Genomic DNA, 13,503 nt, shown 5'->3' on the forward strand with positions numbered 1-13,503 from the left:
CAGCCCACCTGAGTATTGTTGCTGACCATGTCCATCCCTTTATGTCACAATGTGGTGCATCATGGATGTTCAGCCGACCAATTTGCTGCGACTGCGTGATGCTATCATGTCAATATGGACCAACATCTCTGAGGAATGTTTCCAGCACCATGTTGAGTCTATTCTACGAAGAATGAAGTTCTAAGGCAAACCCGGTACTAGCAAGGTGTACCCAATAAAGTGGCCAGTGAGTTTATATAGAGTCTCTGTGAAATGTTTATATTTGTTTTAAAAGTAAAACATATTTTCCAGTGTCTGTCATCAAACTCAAATCACCAGTAAAGCAGGACTATGCCAGCGTTCACCGGTTTCATGGAAATTCTGGGCTTCAGACGAGCAAAGAGGAACCCCTGAGGCACTCCCCACATGCTCCCTTGCACCCCCCTCCCCACCGCCTGTGGCTTTGAGCCCCCGGCCTCTCTGCACCAGCAGCCATGGAGGATGGGGGTTAGGGCCACAGATGCTGCTGCTCTGTTCTCCATCAGCCTAATAGAAACAGGCACTACAAATACAACAGGCAGGAAGCTGTAAGTGTGTGTGCCTGGCATTCAAACTATGGTTAATATGGACGTGCCACTGTTCATGGGCATCCCTAAAAAGATCATTTAAAAAAAGAAATGCATGGATGGCATTTGCTGAGTCTGTTTATTATACGTGTCCATAGACTTAAGGGCAGCATCAGCTGAGAGTGGCTCCATGTTGCGTTCTTCTTAAAGGAAACATATTGTGTTGATGGTAAATCTATTAAATTGAAGCGATGCATTTCACTTTGCTTGCTTCATAGATAGAGGATGTTTTCCTGGTTGAGCCAGCAGTGGCTACATTTCCCACAATGCTTTGCGTGCAAGCTCCTAATGCTCGCAGGGCCCCAACCGAGTAAAGAAGGGAAAATTAGCAATAACTCATTTAAATCAAACAGTTAATGGCATCCAATTTGGTAAATGTTCTTTCCACTTTAACTAAATAAACAGATGCACTGATTGTGGCACCAGCTCGGCCTTGTGTTGATTGCATACGCTAGTGAGAGAAATGACCAGCTATTTGCATGAGATAATGTTCAATCACAAAACACTTATGATGTCCACCTGTTTTGTCAAAATGGGTATATGTGTCAAGGCTTTGAGACACGACTGCATACTTTTTGAAGTCAGCAAATAAGTCCCTTGCCTCAAGCCCATCTAGATGAGTTCTCTTCCTTATTTCTGAATTTAAATAGCAATAACTTTGTCTTTGGTTTTAATGCCCAGGGTTTAAAGCAAGAAGTATTTTTCTACACGTAATCCAGCGTTTGCTGTTGACATTCTGCTGTATTTATTTACGTTGGTTGCACATCTTGTAGAGCTCACGTCTTGAAGTTCCCCCTTTTACATATTTCAAACCTTTTTGCAAAAGCAAGCAAGCAATTCTTAAGCTGTTCAGCGACAGCAGAGAGGTGTTCAAGCGATCTCTTTAAAGTGGAAAAAATTAGGGAGGCACTGGCCAGATGATGTTTGCCCCCAAAATCCCCCCCGAGTGCCACCGAAAGGCTGGGCTCAAAGAAAACCAGACGTTCAAAATGGTTGGATCAAACCTCCTGTGTCAGTTACAGACCCCCCACCGGGCTCTTCCCCTGTTCCTTTGTCCACTCGCCATTTACAGTTTAAGATACAAGGAAGTCTTGCTTGAGATATTTTTGCCCCCCCCCCTTCACTGCTGCTCACCAGGGGAACTTGTTTTCTGCCACTCGACTCTTCCCTTCTCGAAGCTGTGCTAAATGTGACATGAAATATGAGTTACGCTGTAGATCTGGGAGGGTAATAAACATCACGGAGCCAACACTTGAGCCCATGTGCACTCACGACAAACACGCTGTGGCACAACACATCACACAACATGTACAGTGGAGGATAATCCCAGCAGGGTGCAGCCATGCGTGACAGCCCCTCTGTAACTCCATCTATCACCAGTGGCAAAGGTTTTTGATGATATTGTGGTTTGGTTAATTTAATTTTCTAAATTAGGAGAGCCATTCATTCTCAATTTTCTCAACAAGCTGTGATGTAAAAAATGGTGTGCAATGCGGTTTTCTAATTAAGGCTTATGTTTTTGCAATATTTATTTTCCTTGTTCCCCTTTAGCGTGCAATTCATCTAGAACAGGCAATCAAAAAGGTTAGCTCAAACAAACAAACAGAAAAAGGGCCCGGGGAAGTGGCAACTTGCCAGTTTAACATACCCGGAAATGAAGCTGCACTTAATAGGTCTGTGGCTAAAGATGGATCGATATGCAGAGGGTTTCCTCCTGGTCTGAGGACCGGGACCCCTCCCCTTGTATCTGATGCAGCAGAGGGCAGAAACAGCTGTGTAAGCCACAGTTAAGGCCTGGAAAACCCAGCGGTGAGACAGACAACCCCTTTGCACTTTAATTTAATTGAGCGGTCATTTGATATGGTCCGGGCAGGCTAGACGGCTGGTTAAATTGTAATTTTCGATGGCTTGATAAACGGCGCTGATGCTCCTTATGGCTGCGTGAAAATAGCTTTGTCTAATTTTTAGTCTTAGATGGATTTTGAGACACTGGCAGTAAAACTATGTGAACTCTGTTAATGGCTGTTCCTTTGAGGAAATTGTGAGAACTCATTTTTAACAAAATAACCTGTCCTTACTTTAATAAGTGGCAATTACCCCGTGGTCATGCAGTATTAGGCATGTACTGGTAGAGAAGGGCTTTCCAATTCATTAAATAATTGACCATGAAAAGCTTAGCAACAGTAACTAGGCACTAAAGGTTTGTATTTCCTTGTCATATTTAGTTCCCTGTTTGTAGCACTTTGTTAACTTTGAGCTCCATACGTTTATTTGTGGGCATTACTGTGCCGGTGAAAAGTTATAATGAACTGGAAATACTGGGTGGAAATGTTATAGAATTATCATTCAGAATACCTCATACATATTTGATGCATTGTCCTTGTGAACACAACAGTATAATGATCATTAACGCTGAATGTGACATCGATATTTTGCTCAAAAAGTCAGCAGAGTTGCCTACATGTCACTTACATGAATGAATTTGTTTATACTAATCTATTTCTTTGAGGATGCGACCCAAATTCCCTACTGTGGTGATATATAAAACTTGTTTTCAAATGGGTTTCACACATAAAGTTTAGGGAACGTTTTTTGGAGCACCATTTGTATGTATGTGTGTCATGTCTTTCTTTTAAAGATCTTCCCTAGCACTTTACATTTCAAATGTATGCAAAGTAGGACATATTTAATAAGAGAATGCCTCATTTGCATACTTTAACCAAATGTTTTAATAAGCTTGTAATACAAAATGTAATTATCATAATGTAAGTAATAAACTTGGGAACTTTCTTGCTGTCATATAGTAACCAAACATACTTCACCTGTAGTGTCTCTCTTTAATCGGAGGAACAAATCATGTGCAAAGGTAATGCAAAGTTGTGCTCTGAGTCATAGAAGCTGCAATCAGTTGCCCTCAATTTGAATAACTTCTCTACAAATAAACACGACGTCCTGCTAGGCTTTGTCTGAATCCAGGTTAATGAACCCCCTCCCATGAGCTCTGCTGCTATCTCACGCAGCTTCACATCTCAGGGGGGGAATCATCTCATACTGAAAAACAAAGTTAAGTGTCTGTATGTTGGCGTTAGACACTTTCACTCATTTCCCGCAGAGCACTGAATCTACCCCCTGCAGGTGGAGCATGCCCCCGATAAATACTGCAAATTCTCTGCATGTACCTGACTGGAGGTGTTGAAATATGCCATATATGTTCTATTGAAGGAAGAATGACATCTATTTGTAGCTGTCTTCAGTGCACATATATTTATTTTGTGGCAGTTTAGCGACCATATTGCCCTCTATGGCACTTGTTGATGGACAAAGATAAATGATGCAGCCAGTTGCTTAATTGGAGCCATCCCTACTCCTTAAATTTAACACACTGTAAATGTTTATTGTCTCATAAGTATGCCCCCCAAGTGTTTTCACTGGTTGTGTGCAGATGAATGGATAGGGAAGCTGCAGCAGATGCTCAAACCATACAAACCGTAGTGAGAGTCGGTGGGATAACTGACTCCACTGGGTCATTATCCAGAAGTGTGTGTAGTCAAGGTTATCTCTTATTGTCATTCTCTGAAAAAAAAAGGGTGTAGGTGATTTGTCCATCTTAGCAGATAGTACTGAGTGTCAGCATGACTGATTTGAAGTGCTTCAGGTAGAGATCATCTCTTTCTCACTGCTAAGAAGCAAAAGATGAGTTTGGATCCATCGCCCTGCCCTTCAAAACAAATGACCTTCCCAGCATTCTCCTTGCTTCTGCTGCCACTGTTATGCATGAAAACGCCTTTTATAAAATGGCCATAGGAACACATTACGCAAGTCATGACTTTACATCAGCTGATTAGAAATGACATGCGGGTAGTTTGAACTTGCCACAGTCTTTTTGCTGCCCAGGGTTAGATAGAGGCCGGATTAGCTTTCGTTCCCCCATAGTAACAAATGCATTGTAATATCAATTCATATTGTCATACGCATTCTGACACCCAAATTGATTTCAGCCTCAGCATGCATTCGCTGTCATCTTGCTTTATCCTTTTTCTCGGACATAACAAATGAGAGGGTAAGGCTTGCACGCGTGTGGGTTTGCATTCAAATTCCCAGGGTATTAGACTTGATCGTGTACTTTTCTAAAGCAGTTATTCGGGCTCTCCCACCTATGAACTCAGTCACTTTTTGAGGTGGAGGTCAGTTGGCAGGAGCTGGCAAAGCGTCTGCAAATGTCAGGTCCCAATAATATGAGGGTGTAGGTTTCATCTGAGTGAGAACAGGGAATAACACGACATAACTCAGTGCAATTCAAGATTTAAACTAAAGAAATACAGCGTCCCATAGGAAGTGAGGCGCTCTTGCTTGTGAATGTCAGACCCATAAATCTACATCTCGCCACCCCCTGGATCCAGTTGCAGTTTAAGACAATGCTGCTGGGCTTTATTAAATGACATACTTAATAAGCCCGATCCCTGCTGAAGTGGATATTAAAGGAATACTTCACCCTAAAATGATCATTTGTTTTTTGAATGACTCACCCCGTGTTCAATTATTCAAGGAAGCATGCATGCATCCGTGAGAAAATAAGTAATTTTATTCAAAACTCTTTCATAAGCATTGTCAGTTCAGAGTGAGAGTTTGTACGGATGTTAGATTAGCTATGTCCCCAATTTACTTTAATTCGTCCAGACTTCTCTCTGTTTTTGATTGTTCGTTTAACCATAGAGGCAAATGAGAAAACGTTTTTGTGAGGAATTAAACAGAAGGTGCGTAATTCACATACAGACAATCATTTTGCTGATGAAGTCTTCCTCTAAGAACAGATGGTTGCGAAGTGCTTACCGAACCCTTAGCATGAATACCCAAAGATAGCTCAAACTCATCACTGCCTTTTTAAAATCTCCGTGTTAGGTTCACCGACGTAGGTAGTTGTGGCCTCTTGGTAGTGTTTGTACCGCTGGTGGCATTGCGAGACAAAGTCCGTGTGCCGGATATGAAGCTACATGTGAGAGGTGCCGCCTGAGTGAGGCAGGGAGCCGTGCTGACAGAGGTCAGAGCTGCACAGTTTTAGGTTGCACAAAATACTTAAACTAGCCCGCTTTGCTGAGGGCAGTCATTTTGAAGAAGCAGTGCAGTGACCTGGATGGAGATCAGTGGTGCGATATCTTACTGCTTTCAGATAAATGTGTGGTTACTTATAGACCTGAGGTGCTGTTAGTGCAAAGAGGGCAATGTTCAAGGGCTTACAAGAGGAGAAAAAAATTGACTGGTACATTTCTCCCTTTATAGTTCGCTGACAGTCTCCTCCAGGTAGACTGCTCCCCTCTGGCCTGTGCTCAGATTAGTGTGCGGGCCAAAGTCAACACCAGAGGAAGTAAAGAAACGACTTCCCTCGTTCACATCAACACTGCTAATGCCTCGCCAGATCTGGTGTCAGAGCTGTCCATTTGAGATGCATCATTTATGCTCAGCACAGAAAATCTGATAAATAAGTTTACATTTAAAATGGGGCTCATAGGGGTAAAATCAGTGCTGAAGGAGGTGATTAAAATATATGGAATAGAAGTGCACATTATGCAAACCTTGCCAGAATCAAAGACAAATTTATGGCACAGGATCAATATCTCTTTAATATACTTTTGGCTGCTAGCTAGACAGCAAACGCATCGAAAGGGCTGCAAGCAAATCATCCAACCCAGGACAACTGCAGTTTTATGCATTTGCCTTTTTAATGCTATGATTTGAACAAATGGAATAGTATAGAAGTGCTTATAAGATGTAATCATTTAAATCCTGTTCCTGTAACATCAGACCTCTAATTGTGCCTAAAAGCATCAATAAAACTAAAGTTGGGGAAAACAAGATTATAATAATAATTTCAATTTTTATAGCGCCTTTCAAGAGACCCAAGGACGCTTTACAATGGGAAACAAAACAACAAAATAATAATAATAGTCACACAGATACACAGGTTAGAAAAATAACAGGTTGCTGGGTACTGCATTTTAGCTGAGGCCAAATGATGTGCATCTTTGTGCAGAAACTTTTTCACAGAGTTGTACATCCATACTTCAGAGGCCAAAACGGAAGGGTAATAAGTCTGTAAATGAGGCAAATTGCTTGTAAAACAGGTTACGCAAAAGTCACCAAAACATCATCAAGGCACTGCTTACCACCTCTTGATGTCAACATTTGGGTCATGTTCAAGGCCCTTCCCCACCCACCCGTGTTTAATTGCCATGTGCAAAAGAATTTCCCATGTACACTCAAACCAGTCAAGTCTGGTGCGGCCTAATAATTGTTCACTCAAATCGCCTCTTTGTGCTGCTGTCTGCACCCGGGCTGCCAGGATTTTTCTATTTTTTCCTCTTTCTGCACTCTTCAAATGAGATCTCTCTCCACGCTCACAGTGATGGCTCAGAGGGAGCTGATGTGAAATATCCTCTAATTGACGAAGGGTTATCTGCACTAAAGTACTTTTGCTGCATCGAAGACCTGTCTATCTGTTGCAGCAGCACATTTGACTTTGACATGTAATCTATGATGCACAGAAACATTTATCCCCCCCCTCTGCTCCTTCCTCTTTATCCTGCTCAAAGCTCTCTGCATTGGGAAGCTGTTTGGGCTGCTATTGACTTGATTTACTGAATGGGCGAGACAAAAAAGTGGCCAAAGTTAAACAGCAATGACAAACACAGAAATGAACTACTGGGAGAAACCCACTTTGTTTTAAGCGGAGCAACCGGGGTGTGCGCTGCCGATATGGGTCCCCCTCGAGAAGGTTCAGGTCACTGAATCCCTCCTCAAACAGGAAAAAAACTATTTATTTATTTGATTTTTTTTGCTTGAAAAACAGGAAACAAACAGGTTTTTTTAGCCCGCTCTCTGCAGAGGGGTTTTCTGTGGCTTTTCAGAATGATAAATTATATAAATGTCTTTGGAATCCACATTAAATGGTTCATGAAAATAGCAGGCCCTCTGAGAGTTCACTGTGCCTTCTCTGTACGCCATGCTTTGATGCTGGCAAATGTTTTATCTGCTGTGACAAAATGTCAAAGTCCTGCAAAGGTTTTATCCTGAGTCATTTTTCCCTTTGTTAGTGTTTTTCTCTCCAGTGAGCATGGGAGTGTACCAGTGTACATTTTTCATGTTTGGTCATGTGTAGCTTGCTGAGATTTTACCTGCACTCTCTGCATCCACTAATACCTTTTTTGAAACTCTACACTGCCGCTGAGATGAAGCAGGTCATGTTTTGCCCAATATTGATGTCCTAAAATATTGAATATGTCAGCTGGGTCTTGTAGCTTGTTTGGATGTTGTGTGTGATGGTGTGTGCGTGTAGAAATGTAAGCTCAGGTTTGACAGACTGTTGGCATGGATCCTAGTTCTCACCAAGAAAGCGTCCCCTGTCAGACTCTCAGAAACTCTGGGCTTGAGATGAAACAGAGAGGAGTGTGTGTCTGTGTCTATATGTACTGTGTGTGTGTACCTACGTATAAGACCTGTGCTTCTCGGGCTTGTCTGCGCCTAGTACTGACATTTCCAACGGGTGCTGGTGTAAATAAGTCCGTGAGCCACAGCAGGTGTGGGGAGCAGGGGAGGTCTGCGTCTCTTCAACGCCATGCAGGCCGCAGTGAAATGTTCAGGAGTCAATATTTGCGCTCCCTATCAAAGCCGGCCCTGTTTTTGTATCAAAAACCAGACTGTACAGAACACAGTTTGTCCCTATGTCGCTGGTGAAGATGTTGGAATGTGAAGGATGCAGCCTGGTCGCCTTATAATTATGTTTCTCATACAACTAAACTGTTTTGTCAATTGATGAGGAACCCATTATGTCCCAAAATTCCTATAACACTTACCAAGCATGTCAGTAACTTAAATGACACTGATGTTCATATTATAAGCCAAACTATGATATTACTCAACATACTGTAGAGGTTGTGTTGCCTTTTCACTTTTCAACCCTAACCACTTTTATAAAACTGGAAACTGTAAGCGAATATTTCCCCCAAAAACTGTAATTTACAAATAAAGTTCAATTGTTTGGGAATGTTATTTGTGAAGAAAGGGTTCAGATTTCACCCGAAGGCTGGAATGCTGCTGTGATTGTAGCAGTTACGAGTTAATTTTTATCATAACCATTGCAATAAATCAGAGCCAAAACTTGAAAATAAATCTTTTGTTTAGTTGCTGCAATTCCTGGGACTGAATTGGACCTTTTTTCTTAAAGTTGACTGAAGCCAAATCGGCTGTTATTCCATTTAAATCTTCTTTTATATAAAACCTTTAATCAAGCCTTCACATCCATTTTTAACCAACGTCAATCCATCTTTAATCTAATAACATCACATTTGAATTTCAAGACCTTAACTGAAGACCAGACTGCACTTGGTGTCTGGGTCCATCCCTCCCGTCTCTTGAGTGTGTGGAAAAACACTTCCACAGCTTTGCTTTGATTTGCAGTGTGTGCGGAGGGGTTTCCATCGCAGCCCCTCTCATGTGGTCTGCTGCTCTGCTCCCGTCTGCTCCTTCAAACCTTGCTCTCACGGGGCTCTAAGACAAGACTGTGTCTTGACTCCATCACAGACCATCGCAGTGGATTTTTTTTTTTCTTCAAGGGTTTACACAACCTCGGTGAGTGAGGGACTTTCTGTAAATCTACTGAAGGAGGCACAGATTGCTTGTCATTACGCCTCTATAAAAGCAAAGAGACACCAGTAAGAAAGGATTGCACATTGGGGAGTAGAGATTACAGTATGTTGGAAAGTGTAGCAGCACACAGATTCCCAAAGTAAACAGGCTCTCCAAAGCCATTATACAATTGTGCACTGACCACATGAGTCACCAGCTCTGGTTAACACTTGGTGACACACAGCGAGGCCCTGCTGAAATGTTTGTGCCACACTGGTTTTCACACACCTTCTTGCATGCGAAGTAAATCAGCCACACTTTTAAGGTTCCACATTAGCGTAATCTTGTGGTAAACAAACCTAGACGGGCTCCGTTTGCCCAACTCTCCTGCGCTGCAGTCTTTTTTTGGTGTCCTTTTATAGCCTCCTTCCTTCCTCCTCACACTCCAGTCTTCCGAGAGGCCGTGCAGGCACACTGGGGAGTGAGGAAGTCAGCAGGCTTCATTAAGAGAATGCGGCGCACCACGCACATCACCGAAAACAACAGAGACTCTGTTCAGGAAAATAAATGACACTTAAGAAATAATAGTGAGCCAGAAGCTTACTTTAAGGAATGGCTGACGGTTACGAGGCTTCCAGCTGTGGTTCACAGATTTTTATTTTATATTGGCAAGCTGGAAGTGTTGAAAATGGCTTACGTCTTTTAATGGAGCTCCGTCACTCCAGCTTGAATAAGAATGCTTTGAATTTAACAGCATCTGTACTTGTTATGTTTGCATATGGTCTGCACCAAAGCTTGAACACTTCTTATCCATTACTTTCCTGATATCGTTAATACAATATCTTATTGGCATATACTTAATTTAACTATCCCAGCTGAAGTTTGGTCTGGTGGGTCATGAATCAGCTGATACTCGAAGAGGAATACTAGATCTCCCTGAACAAGTGTGGCACATGTCCAATGTATCTGTACAGCTGCCAAGATGGAGGATTAACACCTTTTTCTTTTTAAAATTAGCTGGTGGTGGGGTTAGATGTCCACTAAGCTGGCACAAGCTCACAGATCCTTCTTGGGATGTCCAACTGTTAAAGAAAATTGACTTAAAACAGGCAAATGACTTTACCGATCAAGCAACTACCAAAATAGTTGGCAATATATTGTTATTTCTAATTAACAAATTAATTAGTGACAAATGGTATTAGAAAAAATGCCAAATATTCTCCTAAAAACAATAGGATGTTGTTCTTTATTTTATACTACACCATTTTAAATTGAATATTATTGGGCCTGGGCGATTTCTTATTAACCAATTTTTTGGAAGAAGAACCAGGTAAGTGGTAGAAGACGTCATTTAACATACGACCACATGAATAATTCCACTCACTCAGAGATGTTATCCGCCTAATGAGGAGGTATTCTGTCTGAATGGGATATCAGTTGCCCCATGAGCTTTGTGAACAGATTGAATCACAGTGTAAGGGTCTAATGTAGGAAGGAGACTGAATGGATCCACAAACGGGTGCATGTCTGTGGCACCTCCAGGGTGTTTGGTGCTGGAGGGGGAGGGGGGGTCGGTAGGAGAAGGTGAGAGTGTTGGAGCTCTGCCGCGGGGCCAGTCCCGGCTGCCGCTGCCGTTTAGCCAATACAGCGCCAGCGAAACAGAAAACAGATGATAGAGAGGAGGCGAACAAAAAGCCTGGCTTGTGTGTTCCTTCTGTTCTTGTCTGTGTTTACCCCCGAGGGGTGACAATAGGATATGGCTACCATATTGTGCATAATATTGCCCATGTTGCAGCATAGCGTGGTTCTTCAATTTGTCCGGCTTTGATGGTTATTGTATCATTCGTGAGTAAAGCCAAACATCCAATAATGACTCATCACCTACTGCAGTCATAACTTGTTCAATGCAGCCTTTGCTCAGAAGCATTTGAACCCCCCCAAAAACTTGTGTGGCACATTTTAATGTCCCTGCCAAACTGTAGATTGAAGTTGATCTTTGGAGAAGTTAATCTTTAGTCCATTCTGTGTCGATATTCTAGTCCATCTCTTCTTTAAAAAGTCATGCCTGTGCTCATTGGTTTCGACAGTCCACTCGCCTTGCAGCTGTGCAGCGGTTCCATATCAAAGTGGCTTCGGCAAAGCCTGACAGCTTCAATTAGGACTTATTTGCCACCTCAACTTTTCCACTGGCTAAACTGGTCCCTGCCTTAATCTAGCAGGATCATGTTATGTTTTCTCTATGGATTTTTTCAAATGATTTTATGTCATGGTAATTTCTTTGCTGCCCCCAAGCCAAGAGCCTAATCTCCATATCCTTGGAGGGTCTGCTTCTCTGGCTACAGGATACTGTCTGGGTGTTTTCTTTCACCATTCTGAAACACAGCAAAGTGATTAATACCCAGGTTTGTGGGTTTTGGCAACTATTGTAGATTGTGATACAAAAGAGAGCTTGATTTAATATAGAAATGTATGTATGTATGTATTGGATACTCTGTAAGGTCAATTAAGTCAAATAGTCATTAAGAGGTCAAGTACAACTTATCGTTTCTTTGGGTCAATTTGGAAGTTGGTCATACATTTTTCTCCAGTGATTGTCGCATTTATATTGGTTATCATAGGAAATGAATATTGATGAATGAGGTGTACTTTAATGAGCACAGCATTCACAATGTGTAACTGGTGCTACTGTTTGAAATGTTGGACTCATGCAAGGATGAATGCAGGCTGATGGCTAAGCTTCGGGTTGTACCGACCTTAGGTCACCACACACTTGTATAGAACACCATGCCATCACATCAACCACTCGGCATTGACAGGATTTGCCAAAGCCTGGACTCGCAGACCGGCAGACTCTGCTGTCTGGCACAGGCCAAGCTAAGAGACAGACGTTTGACTCCTCACGCTCATCTATCAATCGCCACCTTTCCAAAAAGGCGTCATTGCTGACAAACAGAATGGGACGTTGGGAAGTGGCTACTCTCTTGTTTATGGTTTTGGTGCCCTCTGAGTGGACAAGGCCTTTGACCTTAAAGCGCTCTCGTCAGAATTGTGAGGCATGCAGCAGAACAACACTTGAGACAAAAATAGTAACTGGGGGGAGAAACATGAGATTTCTATCCATCTGTTGCGATGCTTAAGACCCAGAGAGTTGGTGCTGAATGGAATTTAACAATACTATTCGCAGTATCTCCATTATAATTCACAGTATGGAAGATGCTTTTTACTGTACAGAACAAAACCCATAATTATACAATTCCTGTTCTTGTTAAAAGCCAAAGGTTTGTGGGACAAGACACATGCCCAGAAATCCATTCTTAACATTGGTGAGGTGCGGTAGGACATTTGTCTCCAGCTGGCTTTTATTTCCTAAAACAACCACTGTCAAGTCTCCACACTTGGTAACTTCCATAAACACCAATGTCTAATGTGTACCTTTACGACTGCATTGAACAAACGGACTCTCTCTATGTACTTTTTTGAATTGTTCTAGCGGATGCACACACTATGTAGTTTCTCCAAATGGCCTTAAACAAGCAAACTACTACAAGATGCCAGTGTTTCTGTCTCCATCAAGAAATGCCAAGACGCATAAGTGTCATGGGTTGTATAGAAGATGAAGTATTATTTAGTTTTCTGCCCGAAGCCAAAATAGAAAATGTTCCTTCTTTGAGCATATTTTCTTTTGTGTATGTGGTAAACTTTGGCATACAGCACGTTTTGTAAATCTTCTGGAACCAGTTCATGCGCTGGGCCTTGTAGCTGCAGGGTCATGGATTCTCTTCCACCTCAGCAGTCCAAACGTTCCCCTCTTTTTCTCACTCTTAAGTTACCATCACTGGCCAAAACACACTCTCGTACCATGGGATTGACGGGTGCCAACGGTTGCCCCTTCTTCTGGGAAACATCCCTCTTGTATGAAGGCTTGTGGTGAAACTTTTACAATGTGGGAACTATTAGCAACCTTCAGGGAGAGACAACCGAGTGTGGTGTAATCAATACGTCTTTTGTTTGTTAGACCCACACTCTCAAACCCCAGGGTTTCCAGCTTCTATGCCCCCGTTACAGTTTGCATGGAGGTGGCTGCTCTGTGTATGTAATGCAGTGAAGTGTAATACTAGATTTTTAAGAACATGTAAATGAGCTTACTCGTGGTGCCTAGCTTAGCGCTGAGAACACGCCTGTAACTTTATGATGAACTGATCGGGTTCTTGTTACTAGCACCAGGCTAACTAGAAAGACAAACCGGAAATAGAGCAACATATCAAAGCCTAGGTCAATA

Source organism: Notothenia coriiceps, unplaced genomic scaffold (assembly GCF_000735185.1).
Source record: "Notothenia coriiceps isolate Sejong01 unplaced genomic scaffold, NC01 NC01_scaffold00037246, whole genome shotgun sequence".
NCBI lineage: Eukaryota > Metazoa > Chordata > Actinopteri > Perciformes > Nototheniidae > Notothenia > Notothenia coriiceps.